This window comes from Panthera uncia (assembly GCF_023721935.1).
Source record: "Panthera uncia isolate 11264 chromosome A1 unlocalized genomic scaffold, Puncia_PCG_1.0 HiC_scaffold_17, whole genome shotgun sequence".
Lineage (NCBI taxonomy): Eukaryota > Metazoa > Chordata > Mammalia > Carnivora > Felidae > Panthera > Panthera uncia.
The window spans coordinates 60,316,983-60,335,298 of record NW_026057577.1 but is presented as its reverse complement, the minus strand read 5'-3'; the positions used below and the strand labels follow the sequence as shown (position 1 = coordinate 60,335,298).

Below are 18,316 nucleotides of genomic sequence, written 5' to 3'. Positions count from 1 at the left end.
ATCGTGAGATAATGACCTGAGCTGAAATCTAGCAGATGCTTAACCTACTGACCCACCTAGACATCCCAATAACTAATATCGTTTAATTATTAATTAGTATAATCTAAACCATATTAAAATACTGATGAAATATTTGTGAAGGTAAGAATAGTAGATGAAAAGTTATATGTGGCTTTGTCCATGTAAGCTCAGAGAGGAGTTGGTGCTCAAAACAGGCTCTTGCCTGAAATTGATATGGTTATTTTTCTTTAGTGATCTGATATTTGGCTTGAATCTTCTTTTATTTACCTACTTCAGGCTTGAGAAAGAACCAAAGCTACTTCACTGATAGAAGAAAGCTAGGTAAATTCATTATTCTATTAAACTTGATTTTATTTAAACAGGATTAAAATAAATGTTTTCTGTAAAATAAAATCCTAAATACTTCATGAAGAGCTTGTGGAGTTTTGCCATTAGAAAGTTATTTTTTTTAATATTAACAATGACAGCAGTGCTATCATTTGCGTATTTTGTTTGTTTTGGCCCTTTACTTGCATTGTCTCATTTAATCCCTCCAAGAATCCACTAGATTGTAGGTGCTATTTTCTGTTAATGTTACATAAGAAACAGAGGCTTAAGAGTTTGTCATGCTTTTGGCGGCAGGTATTAAGACAGGAGATAGAAAATGGTTTAATTGATCAGGGTTTAAAAATAAATCTCACATAACAGGATGTCTGGAAGAGGTAGTTTCAGAGTTGATTCAGTGCCTCAAGAATATCAGGGATCATTTTCTTTATCATTCCTCATCATTTCCCTCCAATCAACACAACATCCCCGCACCCCATTCCCAGTATCACTTCCTCGTGCAGCCAAGTCAAAGGCAGGAAGAAGGGTAAGGTTTTTCCTTGTGTGTAATTAATTAAGGAAGAAAACCTTGAAGTTACTTAGCAGATATCTTCTTAGGCCATGTGGAAGAGAATTGCAACTTTTCCTACCCCTACTTTAAACCAATTACTGGCAAAGGTAATGGGATTATTATAATTGGTTTAAATAGGTCATCTTCATCCTCTGAATCGGAAACCTTGTCTCCATTTTGCCTGAACTGCCTAAACAAAACTGGAGATCTTTGGCCAGGAAGATGTATCTTGAGGATATGGAGAAAATACAATGGGTCCCTCCTTTCATGGGTCTTACTTTCAAGGTTGAAGGAAAAACATATAATAATAAACAAGTAAATAAATGTGGTAGGCAACTTCAGATGGTCAAAGGAGCTAAAAAAAAAAAAAAGTAATAAAGTAATAAAGTAATATAGACCGTGAGTGGGAGGTGATGGTAGACTTGGTAGTCAGGGGAAGGTTCTTAGAGAAGGAGACATTGAAGTAGGGTCCTGAGTAATATTTAAAGTATCAGTCATCAGAAGTTTAAGGGTTAGAGCATTTCAGATAGGTCTAATTGAGGAAATCTTTTAGCATCAGCATAATTAATCAAAGATTTATAAAATATTAGTCAAATTTGGAAAAAGAACCGCTGCTTCCTAGAGCCTAGCTTTGTTTTTTACTGAGGAATTGGATGGTGGGTCTAGTTTTTGATTGACTGTCTTTCATTTCCTGAACGCAGGGATGTACTTGTTCTAATAAGAACAGTGGAGCATATGGCTTTTATAATAATGTTGATAGAAATAGCAAAGATTTATTAAACACTTAAAACCTATTGTTTTGGCAAAGGATGGTACAACTGGTGTAATTATTTCTCATAAATTTCCCAGGTTGGATTAGACCCTCTTATTTATGCAACCTCTCCTTTTCCTTTTCACATCCATCATAAATTAATGAATTATTTGTATGATGTTTTGTTTAATGTCTCCTCTCCAGGTTAGATTGGAACCTCTCTGAGGCCAAGAGCCACAGTGTCGTCATCTCAGGTGTATTCCTACTGCTTAGCATAGTGCTTGGAATTCTGATTAGGTATTTGTGGAATAAATGGATTCAGGATGTAACCAATTATAAAAATATCATAACAGGATGTCACTATATCTGGTTTATTTTCTTTTCAATATTCTAATATTTGGTACCAGTGTTGTGAGGTAATTTCTAAAGAAGAGTTTTCTATAATGTGGGAATTTAGTGGTTATTTTGTGAATTTCAGGACTATAGGAGACTACCTATTACTCAGAGAAATGTGTGTATTTTTAATATGAATTTTTAATATGAATTTTCAATTAATAAGGAGAATAATCTCCTTTTCTTGTTATTTCAACAAATTTAATAATATAAACAGAATTATACTTTATAGTTTCAAGGTATTTTAATATACATTGTTTTATTGAAGTCTCATAATAATTCTGTGAAATAGATGATAATTCTCATTGACTCTTGATATTTATAGGTAGAAATTCTTACTCAGGTAGGGTAATAGAGATGTGGGAGAAGTGAGGCATATTTAGATTTTCTTTTGGTTCCAGGGTCAGTGTTTCTTTTATTATACTATGGCTACCTCTTTTAAAATGAGAGATTAATGTATATTTTAAGAAGGCTTATGTATGGGTTTGATTAAACCTAGAATCATGGATTAAATAATAGTTAAAAGTATATATCAGTAGTTTGGTTAAATGAAAAATATTGTTATAGTATGAGTTAAACACAATCTTACACAATTATTTAACTCCAAGAATGCTACATTATAAATAAAACCTGATTTTGGTTTGAATCCTTATGCTTTTGTTACAGAAATTGGTTTGGAATTTGGGGTAGGTTGGATTTCTAATTTATGAACATTTAGGCTTTTTGATGAAGGAACTCTTCTCTATTCCTTTACCAGTTAGCTTTGATTTGGAGAGCTGGAATAGCAATAGGGAGAGGGAACCTCTATAATAAGGAAGGGAAAGTCTTGATATGGATTAATGATAGACTATTCTCTTGTTTTTTTTTATCGTGATAAAATAGTACAACATAAAATTTACTGTTTTAACAAGTTTTAGGTGTACGTTTTAATGGCACGTTCACATTGTTATGCAACCATCACCACCATCCACCTCTAGAACTTTTTCATCGCCCCAAACTGAAACTCTGTACCTATTAAATAACTACCCACTTCCCCTTCCACCAGCCTCTGGCAACCACCATTCTATTTTTTGTCACATGAATTTGACTACTGTAGGTACGTGTATGAGTGGAACCATGCAATATTTGTCTTTTTGTGTCTGGCCTTTTTTTTTTTTTTTTGTTTAAATCCTTAGCACCTTCATAAAGTAGGTATAATTTTCATTTTACATATGAACAGAGTCTCAGTGAAGTCATATACTTTGTCCAAGGCCTTAGTAAGTTGCATCGTCTGGATTCAAATTCAGGTTTCTTCCTTCAGTGCCAATTTTAACCATTTTGCCTGAGTGTTTCATTGCTTAATAATGGGAAAAATAATGGGAGTTGTGAGGGTGGGGAGTGGGAGGGAGTTTGGTTAGTTCTCTTCTCATATATCCATCATTTTTAGTTGGGGTGGGATGCAATAGAAAAGAGAGATGTTAAGGAAAGCGTTTTACATCTGCCAAAAAGGTTGGCAGAATTATATAGCTACCAAAAGTACTCCACAGATAGATCCAAATTCTTTATGTGGTATCTGAGATTTAACAACTTGAATGTAATGCTTGTCAGAGGAAGATGCCAATTAGGTGCTCAGGTTGTAATTTCAAGTAAAGCATTTTCTCCATTCTTGTTGTATGTAGAGGTGAAGTAATCTGGCATAAATTGCTGTCCTTAGTAAATTTTAGAGTCAGAAATAAACAGATGAGGAATATGTAATGTCTCAAAAAAAGCTTTCTTCTCTAATTATGAGTCTTCCAACCAGCATATGACTTGTTGGTTTTTTGTTTGTTTTTTTGGCTAGGGCATCTGGAAAGTTCCATGTGCTCTAGGAACAACAGTACAACCATACTGAGTCTAGTACTATAGTACTATAGTACATTTCTATAGTACTAAATATTAGAAAAATAGAAACATTTCCTTTGTTCAACTTTTACAGCATCATGAGCTGCTTGTCATTTATAACTGGATTAAAATTATGTGATGATTATGCTTTATTTAGTGCATTTAAGCAGTAGTAGTTATTATGAAGCTATTAAAAGTATTTCAATTAGCATTTTTAAAATCTTGATTTAAACTGAGAGACTGATATGGTTATTCTTTCATTTAGAAATACTGTAATGGAAAAAGTTAAGTGAAGTTTCTTACCATCGAATACATGCACACAATATATGTGTGTGTGTATGTGTATATAGTGGGAATAGTTTTTAGGTAGGAGTTCATCTTGGGAAATGACTTAATAATTCATTTTGAATTCAAATTGGTGCTGGGTCAATTATGTAAGTGAGTTGGATTTATAAATTCAGGACCAAAAAGATTTGAGTGTAGGCAAGTCTGTATTAAACTTTAAAGGGTGCTGATGCTTTTCCATAGGATGAGTATATCATTAGCCAGAGAACTCATAGCAAGCATTGGCAAAAATGTTGTTAGTTGCCAAATATTTCTGTGTTTGTATCCCCAGCAGGATTGCTCCTTCAAAAGGAAAACCGGACAGAGTTTAATGCAAGTATGTTTAAGATTAAAACCCACCAGGGATGGAGGGACACCCAGGAGTTAGCAACAAGGGAAGCTTTACCCCTCTTATTTCTTTTTTAAAAAAAAAATAATTTTTTTTAACGTTTATTTTTGAGAGAGAGAGAGAGAGACAGAGCATGAATGGGGGAGGGGCAGGGAGAGAGGGAGACACAGAACCGGAAGCAGGCTCCAGGCTTTGAGCCATCAGCCCAGAGCCCGACGCGGGGCTCGAACTCATGGGCCGTGAGATCGTGACCTGAGCTGAAGTCGTGACCTGAGCTGAAGTCGGACGCTTAACCGACTGAGCCACCCAGGCGCCCCTACCCCTCTTAGTTCTGAAGGGGAAAGGGGGCAATCTACCACAATCTGGTGAGTGCTATGGTCATTGCAGAAAGACCACCCTCCTGGACCTGAGATTTTATGAAGAGGGCCACAGCCACTGTCAAACCCCCTGTAAATAGAGGCTGAAGGCCCAGCAGGGAAGAGATCTTCTCTCTTTTCCTGCCATCTGATAAGCTGATGCCTCCTTTCTGTAGAACCCAACTGGAGTCCAGATGTCAAGGGAAATGAGATAATATACTCTTTAGAGATCAGCCTCTTAGGTCACAGCAGGACAGAAAGGGTAGAGAGTAGATCTGTTTGGGGTGCTTGAGTGGCTCAGTGGGTTAAGCGTCTGACTCTTGGTTTCATCTCAGGTCTTGATCTCATGGTTCATAAGATCCAGCCCCGCATTAGGCTCTGCACTGACAGTGTGGAACCTGCTTGGGATTCTTTCTCTCCCTTTCTGCCCCTAACCCCCTCAAGCTCACATGCTCTTGCTCTCCTTCTTTCTCAAAATAAATAAATAAACTTAAAAAAAAAAATGAAAGAAATGTAAACTGTCTCTCTTTGTCGGCTTACCTTGATCCTCCTGAATCAGATCTGAATAACAATGCAGTCTCTGCCCACCAGGACTTTACTTTCCAGATGGGACTCAACTATTGGTCCCGTTTTTTTGTTGTTTTTTTTTTTTTTTTTTAAGTTTATGTGCAGCTGAAGCAATCACATGAGGGAACTCATGTTACCTTGCTAGGAAACAAGCACTATGCATATGTAGAAGGTGCATGGGAATTCTGAAAAGAGGCATGAATCCAGCATAGGGCTATGATATTCTCAGGAGATATTCCTAAGAGGATGTTTATTAAACAAGAAATAAGCATTAGCCACATTTGAGTTCGATGGGGGCACAGAGTAAAGAGTATTCTAGGAAGTGAGAGAAACATGTACAGAAGCAGGAAAGTATTAAGGAGTATGCTATATTCGGTGAACTATAAGAAAGTTTGGTATGACTGGATATGCTGTAGAATAGGTGTAAGATAGGCTGCCAGATATGTCTGGCTAGTTAAACAGGAGCTATTTCAAGAATGACCTTGAATGACAGCTTGACCTGAGAGAGAAGCAATTTTAAGCAGAAAAGTGACATCATCTGATGTACATTTTAGAAGAATCATTCTGGAAGTAATATGGAAGGTGGGGTAAAGGGTGAGACAGAAATGTTAGAAAGCTATTGTAATAAGTAAGCTGTGGTAATAATACATCATGTTTCTACCCTAGTGGCAGTCCAGCAGATGTCTGAGGATAGAGAATACAGAGGACTTGGTGACTTAAATGTGAAAACATTAGAATTTTTAAGATGGCTGTAATTATGGATAGAAGTTTCATTCATAGCCTTGGAGGGACTACAGAAGGAACAACAGATAGGAGGTGTAAGGAAGAAGATGATGAGTTCAGTTTGAGGTGCCATTCATACCTAGAGATGGAGCATGTTCAGAGGAAATCAGATGTGTTGTTCTTGAGCTGGGCTGGGAGTGTAGGGAGGTTTCTAGGCTGGAGGTACAAAATCAAGAAAGGATGGGGAAAGAGAAGTAACACTTGTAAGCATAAGGTACCTGTGTTTCAAGCATTGTGCCAGACACCTTTGTTTATATTTTATGTCATTCTTTAACCAGTGCTGTGAAATTGGTAGTATTCTCTCCATTTTGATGAGGAAACTAAAGCTTTAATAAGATAAGTAAGTTAGCCAAGTCACACATGTCAAACCAGGAATCTGAACTCAGGTATAGCTCATTCTTTGTCTCTTAAAAAAAAAACAAAAAACTTTAGGGGTGCTTGGGTGGCTTAGTGGGTTAAGCATCTGACTTTGGCTCAGGTCATGATCTCATGGTTCATGAGTTCAAGCCCCCCTTGGGGTAAGCATGAGCACTGCTTTGGGTGAACCCCAGTTCTGTCTTTCTTCCTCTTCTTCTCTCTCTGTCCCTCATTCACTTGCGCCCCCCCCCCCCGAAAAAAAAACTTTATTGAAGTATGACATTCATGCAAGAAAAGTGCCCATATCATATGTATATAGGTTGATGAATTTTCACTAACTGAACACAGCAGCATGACCAAATACCCACATCAAGAAAAAACTTCACCAGCACCCCAGAAGCTGCACACATACTGTGCACCCTCAGCCCCTCAACATTTAGCAGCAGAAATTGGTTTTCTTCCTTAACATGGCCTAATTTTCTTCACTAGTATAATCAGTTAAAGCTGTGAGATGGGAATGAAATCATCCTTCATGGGAATGTCCAGGGAGAAAGTGTGAAGAGACCACAGATGGAACTTTAGGGAATATTTAAGGGACAAGTGGAAGAGGAATTTGAGGCAGACTGAAAAGGAATACCAAGGAGATGAGAGGGAAACTCCTAAGGACTGGTGTCCCAGAGGTCAAGGAAGGGGACTTTGGTGAATGGAGGCCTGAGTTACTGAGTTATGCCAGTTATATAGTAGAATGAATGAGGAGGTTAAACAAGGGTCCAATTTTTAGAATAAGAGATTATCTGCGAATTTAGGGAGAATAGTTTCACTGGAGTGGACCTAAGCTAACATGCAGTGTTTTAAGGAATTGAATATAAAGAAGGAAGGTGGAGACATCAAATGTGGACAGCCTCACTTGAGAAAGGAAGCAGAGAAAAGACTAAGTACAGAAAGATTGAGATTTTTTACTTGGCTAATTTTGTATGTGCAGGTGTTAGTAGGGGGACGCTATTTGATTCTGTCATCTTGTAAAGAAGTTTTCTAGAAACAAAGTTTCATTAGTACTTTAGTTGTGTGGGTGGGGAGGGGTGATTTTGGAGAGGTGGGGGAAGCTACATTGATCAGCTAAGGCAAGCTTCTGAAAGCTAGGCTAACAATTCTGTGTTCATCTTGAGGCTATTTGGGATCCACTATAAGGTTTTTTACTTTATTTTTGAGAGAGAGAGAGAGAGAGAGAGAACGAACATGCGTGAATGTAAATGAGTGGGAGAGGGGCAGAGAGAGGGAAAGGATCTGAAGCAGGCTCTGTGCTGACAGCAATGCAAGGCTGGAGCTCACTAACGGTGAGATCATAACCTGAGGTGAAGTCATGACCTGAGCTGAGGTCAGCTGCTTAACAGACAGAGCCACTCAGGTGCCCCTCACTCTAAGGTTTTTAAGCAGGGAAGTAACTTGAACAGAGTTTACTCTCTACCCTTGTGAAAACAGGAAAGTCGTCCCAGATGTTAAAAAATGCCAATTCCATTTTACCCAGATGTAATAACGCACAGATGAGTTGATAAATATGTTTTGTTAGTTTTAACAGGACAAACGTAAGCTCAGAGGAAAGCAATGGACATATTGAAATGATATGAAGTATGGTTTATTATTGATCTTCCATTTTTATGTAACATTTCACAATAAAATTTGTAACACTTTTGCACTGTCAACAGGCAGGTTTACAAAATATGTTGTGAAATATTTGTAAAACACTAATTCCATATTATTACTTATTTAAAAGTATATTTCAGTTAATTTTTATTTATTATTTTTATTTTGTTTTATTTTTCAATTTTTGATACAGAGGGAGACAGAGCGCGAGCAGGGGAGGGGCAGAGAGAGAGACACACACACACAATCTGACAGGCTTCAGGCTCTGAGCTGTCAGCACAGAGCCCCATGCGGGGCCTGAACTCACAAACTGTGAGATCATGACCTGAACTGAAGTCAGACACTCAAGCGACTGAGCCACCCAGGCACACCTTCAGTTAATTTTTAAAGTATAAGTTAGAATAAGTCCTGTGTAACATATCATTAATAGCATAATTGCCTTTTACATAAATCTCATTACTGTTTTATTAGAGGTTTGAAATGTAACTGATAGGATTAGGGTTGTTATTTATTTTTTTGTTATATAGTTAAAAGATATATTAAGTTTTGTCAATATGTATTTTATACAATTCACAACATCCAGCATGAGATGAATTAAAGTTTACAACCATTGCTGTTCTAAGCAAAATCCCAAAGTACTTTCCCTTGGTCATTAATATAGCAATGCTTGCATTCAGGTAAAATCAACAATGAAGAGCATATGCAGGTCAATTTGATTTTTCTTGTGGGAACTTGAATAAAGTGGCATTTATTTGAAAGATCTTCCAGTAAGGCCAGTGGTCTTGATATGAATTAGAAAGTAACCAATTGTTGATTGGAGAGGCAATGATGGTCCTGGCTTAAAGATTGTATAGCCTACCATCTTTGAATGTTTTCTTTATAAGTGCTTATTAAATATAGAAAAATCTACTTAAATTCATGAGGCTCTGTATGTAGTAAGTCCATTTACCTTTGCTGGTTGGTTGCTTATATGGTGCATAGTAAGAATTTATACTATGGATATACTTCTCATTATCTGTTTTGCTTCTCCTCTTGCCAAGGCTAGGAACTTTGAAATATGTAAGTTACTTATGTTGTGTAGTAGTAGCCTGCTGTCATTTAAACTACAGTTGAGGGAGGGAGATGCTTGCATTGAACTAAACAAAAACCAAGGTGAAAAATATCTTATTTTAGGTTTACCAGGCCTTTAAATTATTAAAGATGGCTTTGAGATACTTTGCTATGTTGTCTATTTTATTACATTTTTTTCTTGCTTACGGTTATTGTGGAAGTAATACATAAATTAAACAATGATCTTTTTACCTATGTGTTGAAGAAATTATAAAGGCAAAGTAACAGGTACAGGTACAAAGTAACAGGATTTTGCTTCTCCGTGTTATCTACCAACTCATTTAAGTAGCTTTAGCCCAAATAAAATAGTCTAAATTATCAATTCTAATCAGAAAATATCATTCTTGGGGCCCTGGGTGGCTCAGTCAGTTGAGCATCTGACTTGATTTCGGCTCAGGCCCTATTCTGACAAAATGTAGCCACTGTCACATGCTTTGGGAGATCTTTCAGTTTCCTAAGCTATATTGCTTCTGGCAAATGCTGCCTAAAATTGTGACATTTGGGCAGATCAGAATGAGTTATATAGAGAGAGGAAAGGAATCATTAAAAATCTAGGGTTAATAATTACTTAGATTTCTTAACAAATAAGATCCATTAGCAAAGTTGGAAGACACTATAAAGGACAATTCTTGAACTTGTTTGATTTTAAATAAAATAGTCTACTTTAGGTAAATTCTAATAAACTGATATTATGTGAAATATATAGCTTATCAGTGAGAATATTTCAATTTTAAGTCTAATGAATTACTACTTGTGTGGCTGAATTGGGGGTTTCTGACCTTCTCTTCCAGCTGTTGATGTATTGATGGGGATCCCTATAATCATAATTTATTATGAGCAAAGGAGACTCATTTTTCTGATGTCTGAAAGTCATGGGAGCCCTCTCTATTCCCTCTGTGTCTACTACTATATGACTAGTTCTCCTCTGGCTAATTTCCAAGTTACATTTTTCATTCAATGGAATACTGAGATTGTTGGGGTGTTTATATATATATACACACACACACACATATATATACACACATATATATGTGTATATATGTATGTGTGTGTGTGTGTATATATATATAAATATATATAGTGTTGGTGACTGATAGTATTTTATCTTGCTGATTGATAGTATTTTTATCTTGTTGTTTGACATTAAAATGAACTCAGGAAGACCTTTGTCTATTATTGGGAGATTCTAGATGTATTTATTTTGCTTGACAAAGAAGGCTACAGTTTTAACAAGTTTATTAGAATATTTTAGAAATTTAAATATTTTGATCCAAATTGGAGGGTCTTGTAATTTAGAATTACTTTCTAAGACTTCTTTTCTTCCAGTGATGAGAGAATTATTCATTTAACTTTTTTAAAGGCAGAAGTTGAATGCTTTTTGAATGTACTGTTTCCTAATTGTCTAAAATGACAAGAGATAACTTATAGCAATGTACTAGGCTGCTAAAATAGCTGACTGGAGGGAGTGCTTTTTTTTCTTTTTTTTTTTTTTTAAACTACAAAGGGCATAAGATATTCTATTTTAGTGATAGGTGTATCTGCATAAAACTCAATTTTACCTGTAGTCAGGGTTTCTTATATATGAATCTTTCAAAGTAACCAGGCTGCAGAGCTTTATGCCAAAAGCAGCTTTGTGGTTTGACAGTGTTCAGATTGCTTGTTTTGCTTTTATTTATTTGCATATGTAATTTATTGTACCTGTAAAAAGGGAAGTTCTCATAAAAAGCAACAAAACAGGAAAAACAAGCAAGTTGTCATTTCTTCTGGTAGATTGTGATGTAGAGATTAGTTCAAAAAATTAAGTTTGAGAGATTCCATTTAATCTTGGTAGAGTTTTGATAGGAAGTTGAACATGTGAAAGTATTTTATTTAAAAATTAAATTAAAAATTAAGCACATTATTTGCAAGATACTAAGAGTAAACTTACAGAGTACATTGGCATCAGTATTTATTGCATGTGTTGAATTCCAGAATATAAATTATAACTTTGTTCCATAAAGGCCAGTAATTTTTAATACATATTTATATAGTATTTATCCATACTATGGGTCATGGATTACCACTTTATTTTGAAAAAAGAGAATTATGTTTTCATATTTACAAACTGAGAAAAAAGAATTAAGAAAAAATTGAAGAGCCAAATGGTTTAACATCATATATCATTGATTTTTGGATGTTCTTGTTTGAAATCGTTTTATATTATGGTTCTGATTATGTTTTTCTACTTTTGATGTAGCTTTGTAAGGATTACTATTAAGACTTTCTAATTCACATAAGTGAATGATATCAGAGATAATCTTGATTTGACATAAGATCAAATCAAAGACCATTTTTTAAAGTTTATTTACTTGTGGGGAGGAGGGTAGAAAGCTGGGGGGGCTGAATGTGAGCCAGTGAGAGACAGTGAGAGAGGGAGAGAGAGAGAATCCCAAGCAGGCTTGGTACTATCAGTGCAGAGCCCAAGCCTGACTCAGGGCTCGAACCCAGGAAGCATGAGATCATGACCTTGAAATCAAGAATCCGATGCTCACCCAGCACCCCTCAAAGACGATCTTTTGGAACCAGTTTTAAATCCTTGAAGATAGAACTTCTCATTTTTCTATTTAAATTAATGTTGTAATATAAGAAAATTCTGTTTTGGGTTTTATCTTATCATCTTCCCAAGTTACATAGAACCAACAGGGAGGAGAGAAACAAAGTCGTGGATATTATCCCTCCCAAGTAATCTACAAATAACTGGTTCATTGTTTCTAAAGGAAGGGGAAAGGATATGTTCTAACTTGGATGATGGTTTCTTCTATAGATGTGTTGAAACCTGGAAATGGAAGAAAATCACATTAACTGAACTGTGTTTGGATAAGGTAGATGACTTTCTATTTTTTAAAGTTCTTTACTGGGATGGTTACTGGAACACTTGAAATGGATAAGCATTACTGCCTGAAGCTTATTAAGGCAGCCAGAAAATCTTTCACCCTTGCTTGGCATAAGTAAAGATACTTTTCCATAGGATATTGCCAAAGATTCATTTGGCTTTGCAATCACCTGGACTGTTGTGATTACTTCTTTAAGGCAATAATTCTACTCTATGAAAATATCAATCATTACTTTTTAAATCTGGTCATCTAAAAAAGATAAAGGGTTAATGTATAATTTCTTGATAAACTATTAACATACTTGAATGACCTAAGGAAAATAAGATATTAAAGTAACGACTTCATCATCATCTTGCAGTCCGAATGAGGTAGATGTTACACTGTTTTATCCACAAAGAATCTGAGGATTAAGCAGTTAGAAACTTAAGGTCATACATTTCAGTATTTATAGAATATATGTGAACACTTTTTCCATCAAACATTTGTTTTTTAATGGATATAGAATTTCAGTGTTACTAGATGAAAAAATTCTGGAGATGTTTCACAACCATGTGAATATACTCAATACTACTTACTGTACACTTAAAGATGGTTAAGATGGTAAATTTTATGTTATGTATTTTTTTTACCACATGCAAAAATACTATTTAGAAGCGATTTCATTTTTGTTTATTAAATACATTTTCAGTGAAGAATAACATGATGTAAAATGTTCACTATTTTAGTTTGTCATCCAAAGTGAAACTACTGAAATTATTGCTTAACAGTAGCCTGAGTTTCTACTAGTTTTGGCCTGAGCTATAAAAAATCTAGTTTTTTTTTCTTTACTATCAGAAGATTGTTTTTCTTTAAAAAATCTAGTCAATGATAGAAAGTTAAAAGATAAGATATAAATGAGAATTATGGTAGCACGGAATAAGTGTATTTCAGTTTGTCACTCTGAATGAGAAGTACACTTTTCAATAGAGATAAAATTCAAATAAGCTTGCGCACTTTTAGAATTACATGTTTTTGACTATGTGAAATGTCTTTTTTTCTTTTTAAGTTTATTTATTTTGAGAGAGAGAGAATGCACGCATATATGGGAGAGGGGCAGAGAGGGAGAGAGAGAATCTTCAGAAGGCTCCTAGCTGTCAGTGCAGGGTGGGAAGGCTTGATCCCACAAACCCCTGAGATCAAGACCCGAGCCAAAACCAAGAGTTGGTTGCTTAACCCACTAAGCCACCCAGAAACCTCTGTAAAATGTCTTAAAATACAATTATTTGGGGGTGCCTGGGTGGCTCAGTCATTTAAGTAACCAACTCTTGATTTAAGCTCAGGTCATGATCTTACTTTTGTGAGATCCAGCCTGAGTTGGGCTCTGCACTGAGTGTGGAGCCTGTTTGAGATTTTCTCTCTCCCTCCCCCTCTGCTCCTCCCCCATGCACTGGTGTGCTCTCTCTCCCTCTCTTTCAAAAATATACAATTATTCTGTGGCTGTTTTTCAATAGTGAGAGTAAGGCATTTGTTTTCAAATACACTGAAAAGTGTGTACTTGATAGGAGTTGTATAGTTTGGTGATGCCAAGTTAATTTTGATGCCTTTTCATGTGACAGAACAGAAATACAACATCTCACTCAACTAAAAAACAACCAACCCATAGAAAAAGCCAGTCTTTTTTTCTTTTTTCTTTTTTTTTTTTGGTGTCTCTCTCGTGACTATCAACATTTATTTTATGTACCTATATTTTCTAAAACTATTACCCTTTTAAAAAAATATTTTAAAAAGAAAGATTGATAATATTGAGCCAATCATTCATTTAGAATTTGATATTTTAAATTATAACATTTGGTGCATTTATCTCTGTAACTGTGCATTTATTTATTTTTGTCATAATTATAGAGGTCCAAGTTAATAATATTCCTCAGTTCGTGGCACAGTATCATCTTTGATCCATCTCAGGCCTTTCTGCTATTTAATTCACATTCATTCACTCATTCATTTGTTCTTATCTACTTTCATGCCCCATTTCTACAACTCCAGCCCCATAGGTCTATCCAACTTGCCATATATATATATATATATATATATATATATATATATATATGCACACACACACACACACACGTTTATATGCGTGTACACACACACACACAGTCTCTATAACTACTGCATTGGAGATTTGTTATTTTGCATTGTCTAACTGCTTGAGAATGTCTATCTTTGAGGTATTTCTTTTTCCTTTTTTTTTTTTAAAGAATTATACCCGCGTCAGGCTCTGGGCTGATGGCTCGGAGCCTGGAGCCTGTTTCCGATTCTGTGTCTCCCTCTCTCTCTGCCCCTCCCCCGTTCATGCTATGTCTCTCTCTGTCCCAAAAATAAATTAAAAAACGTTGAAAAAAAAAAAAAGAATTATTTATTGTCAGATTGGTTTCCATACAACACCCAGTGCTCATCCCAACAGGTGCCCTCCTCAATGCCCATCACCTACTTTCTCCTCTTAAAAAGAGAGAATCTAATGTATCTGAAGCTAGGATAGTTCAGATGAAATATTTAAGGACAAATACAACCAAAAAAAAAAAAAATACAACCTAACTCAGTGATTTATAGGAAGTAAATAAGTTTAATGTGTTGAAAGCATTGAGAAATCTAAGAGTATATTATTTACTCTTTTATTAACTCACTGACTTTTTGTAACTCACTAAGTAATTAAAAGATAAATAACATTTTCCATTAAAAACCAAATGGTTATTCTTTGCAATTGGTTATAATATTGCATGGGACCTCATAGGATTCAGTAAATGTATGGTTTCTGTTTAATGCCACACCTACCAATTTCCTTTCTTTTCTTTCTTTCTTTCTTCCTTCCTTCCTTCCTTCCTTCCTTCCTTTCAGATTTTATTAAGTGATCTCTATACCCAATGTGGGGTTCAAACTCACAACCCCAAGATCAAGAGTTGCATATTCTGCCAACTGAGCCAGCCAGGTACCCCCACATCTACCAGTTTATAAATTGCCTTGACCTTTTGCAAAACTTAATTCATGCTTGGGGGCCTTAATTGTTCAATATGATTTGGACATCAATCAAGCAAAAAGAATTTATTTCATAAGCAATAAAATATGTAGTTTCCAGTTGATAGTCTGGTTGGTGACAACCCTCCCCTTTCAACATTATCACTTTTTTTCTTTTTTTTCTAATCTTTTATTTATTTTTGAGAGAGAGGGAGAGAGAGAGCAGGTACATGTGAGCAGGGGAGGGGCAGAAAGAGAGGGGAACAGAGGATCTGAAGCAGGCTCTGCGCTGACAGCAACAAGCCCAATTTAGGACTTGAACTTACGAACCGTGAGATCATGACCTGAGATGAGATCATGACCTGAGCTGAAATCTGACACTCAACTGACTGAGCCACCTAGATGCCCCCAACACTATCACTTTTGATCCACACTACTATTGTGTGTGGTAAGCATGTCAGATTTATCTCTATTTTAATAAAGGAGAAGTTAGGACTGAAGACTTCAAATGACTTGCACAAAGTTACTTTGCTGTGAAGTCATTGTCAGGACTAGGACTGAAATCTTCTGATTTCTAGGCCAATGTTCTTAATTCTGTAGCTGTGTTTCCATACACTTTTCCTGAAAGAACTGAAGGAGGTGACATAGTATGAAATCAGGCCATCTTAAAGTGGCTCCATTACTAATGTTTCTATTTAATGTGGCATAAGAAATGGTTTTTTAATGTTTATTTATTTTGAGAGAGAGAATGAGAGGGAGAGAGAGGGCACATGTGCAAATGGGGAAGGGCAGAGAAAGGGAGAGAGAGAATCCCAAGCAGGTCCCTGCTGTCAGCACAGAGCCTGACATGGGGCTCAAGCTCATGAACTGTGAGATCATGAACTCCTGAAATGAAGAGTCGGACGTTTGACTGAGCCACCCAGGTGTCCCAAGAAATGTTTTATTAAAAAAGAAAAGTGCTATTCCTTTTGACAAAACTTTGAAAATCATTGCTGTGTATCATTGTTGCTGCTGCTTTTGTTTTGGGATGGAAGCTCTAAGTCTAATTAATCAATGTTAACTCTACAAAATAATAAAAAAAAGTCTGTGATTCCTGATATACTTGGTGCATTTAAATCATCTATCTTGTCGTGTCACACTCCTCATTACATTTAGATTAAACTCAAACTTTTTATTGTGGCCTGTAGGACCATGAATGATCTGATCCTTGCCTAAGTCTCTCTCCTATAAGACAGAGTGAAATTAATTAATAATTAGTAGACTTCAAACTCCAAGAATGCAGAGACTATGTTTATCTCATTTACCCTTGAGTCCTTAGTCACTTTGCACATAGTTGGTCCTTGGTAAGTATGTATGTATGTATTTATTTATTATTTTTAAAGTTTATTTATTTTGAGAGAGATAGAGCATGAGTGGGGAAGGGCCAGAGAGAGAGGGAGACAGAATCCCAAGCAGGCTCTTCACACTTGGCACACAGAGCTTGACATAGGACTAGAACTCATGAAACCTTGGGACCATGACCTGAGCAGAAATCAGGAGTCGGATGCTTAACTGACTGAGCCACCTAGATGCCCCTCTGTTTATTTTTACATGTCTTGTTATCCCAGCACAATTAGTATAGTTTTTCTCCTCAGCTTTATGGAGATATAATTGACATATAATATTGTGAAAGTTTAAAGTGTACAACATGCTGATTTTATATACTCATATATTGCAAAATGATTACCACCATAGTGTTAGCTAATACCTGTATCACTTCATATAATTACCATTTTGTGAGAACATTTAAGATCTCTCTAGTAACTTTCAAGTGTGTAATACAGTATTATTAACTATAATTACTGTGTTGTACATCAAGTTTCTATAACTTATTTTTTTAAATTTAAATGAAGTTAGTTAACATACAGTATAGTATTGGTATCAGTAGAACCCAGTGATTCATAACTTCCATATAACACCCAGTGCTCATCTCAACAAGTGCACTCCTTAATGCCCATCACCCATTTAGCCCATACCCCCACCCACCTCCCTCCCAGCAACCCTTAGTTTATTCTCTGTTTAATAGTCTTTTATGGTTTGCCTCCCTCTCTTGTTTTTATCTTTTTTTCCCTTCCCTTCACTTATGTTCATCTGTTGTGTTTCTTAAATTCCACCTATGAGTGAAATCATGTATTTATCTTTCTCTGACTTCACTTAGTATAATACACTCTACTTCCATCCATGTTGTTGCAAATAGCAAGATTTCATTCTTTTTGATTGCCAAGTAATATTCCATTGCCAAGTAACATTCCATATATGTATATATGTCTATACACACACACAATGCAATATATATATACGTATACATATACACGTATGTACATATATACATATGTACATATATACGTATGTACATATATACATACATATATATATATATATACAACGGAATATATATATATATATATATATATATATGTATGTATATATACACACCACATCTTCTTTAACCATTGATCTGTTGATGGACATTTGGGCTCTTTCCATAATTTGGCTATTGTCGATAGCACTGCTATAACATGTGCCGCTTTAAATCAGCATTTTTGTATCCTTTGGATAAATACCTAGTAGTGCAATTTCTGGATCGTGGAGTAGTTCTATTTTTAATTTTTTGAGGGACCGGCATACTGTTTTTCAAAGTGGCTGTACCAGTCTTCATTCCCACCAACAGTGCAAAAGTGTTCTCCATTCTCTGCATCCTTACCAACATCTCTTGTGTCCTGAGTTGTTCATTTTAGCCCTTTTAACAGGTATAAGGTGGTATCTCATTGTGATTTTGATTTGTATTTCTCTGATGATGAGTGTTGAGCATCGTTTCATGTGTCTCTTAGCCATTTGGATGTCTTCTTTGGAAAAGTGTCTATTCATGTCTTCTGCCCATTTCTTCACTGGATTATTTATTTTTTGGGTGTTGAGTTTGAGAAGTTCTTCATAGATTTTGGATCCCAACCCTTTTTCTGATATGCCATTTGCAAATATCTTCTCCCATTCCATCAGTTGCCTTTTAGTTTTACTGATTGTTTCCTT

General features: G+C 35.7%; 1 protein-coding gene across 3 annotated transcripts in view; it reads left to right on the top strand.

Annotated features, from left to right (window-relative positions):
- Nucleotides 1-18,316, top strand: part of SSBP2 (single stranded DNA binding protein 2) — a 314,003-nt gene that overhangs the window by 6,707 nt on the left and 288,980 nt on the right. Inside the window, exon 1 of one of the 3 annotated variants that reach the window (XM_049649742.1) lies at nt 10,494-12,247. The exons of the other annotated variants lie outside the window; for them this stretch is intronic. The gene's annotated coding sequence lies outside the window, so the exon portion shown is untranslated. Of the gene's footprint in view, nt 1-10,493; nt 12,248-18,316 lie in introns of those variants that run through there. 3 annotated transcript variants of the gene reach the window in all.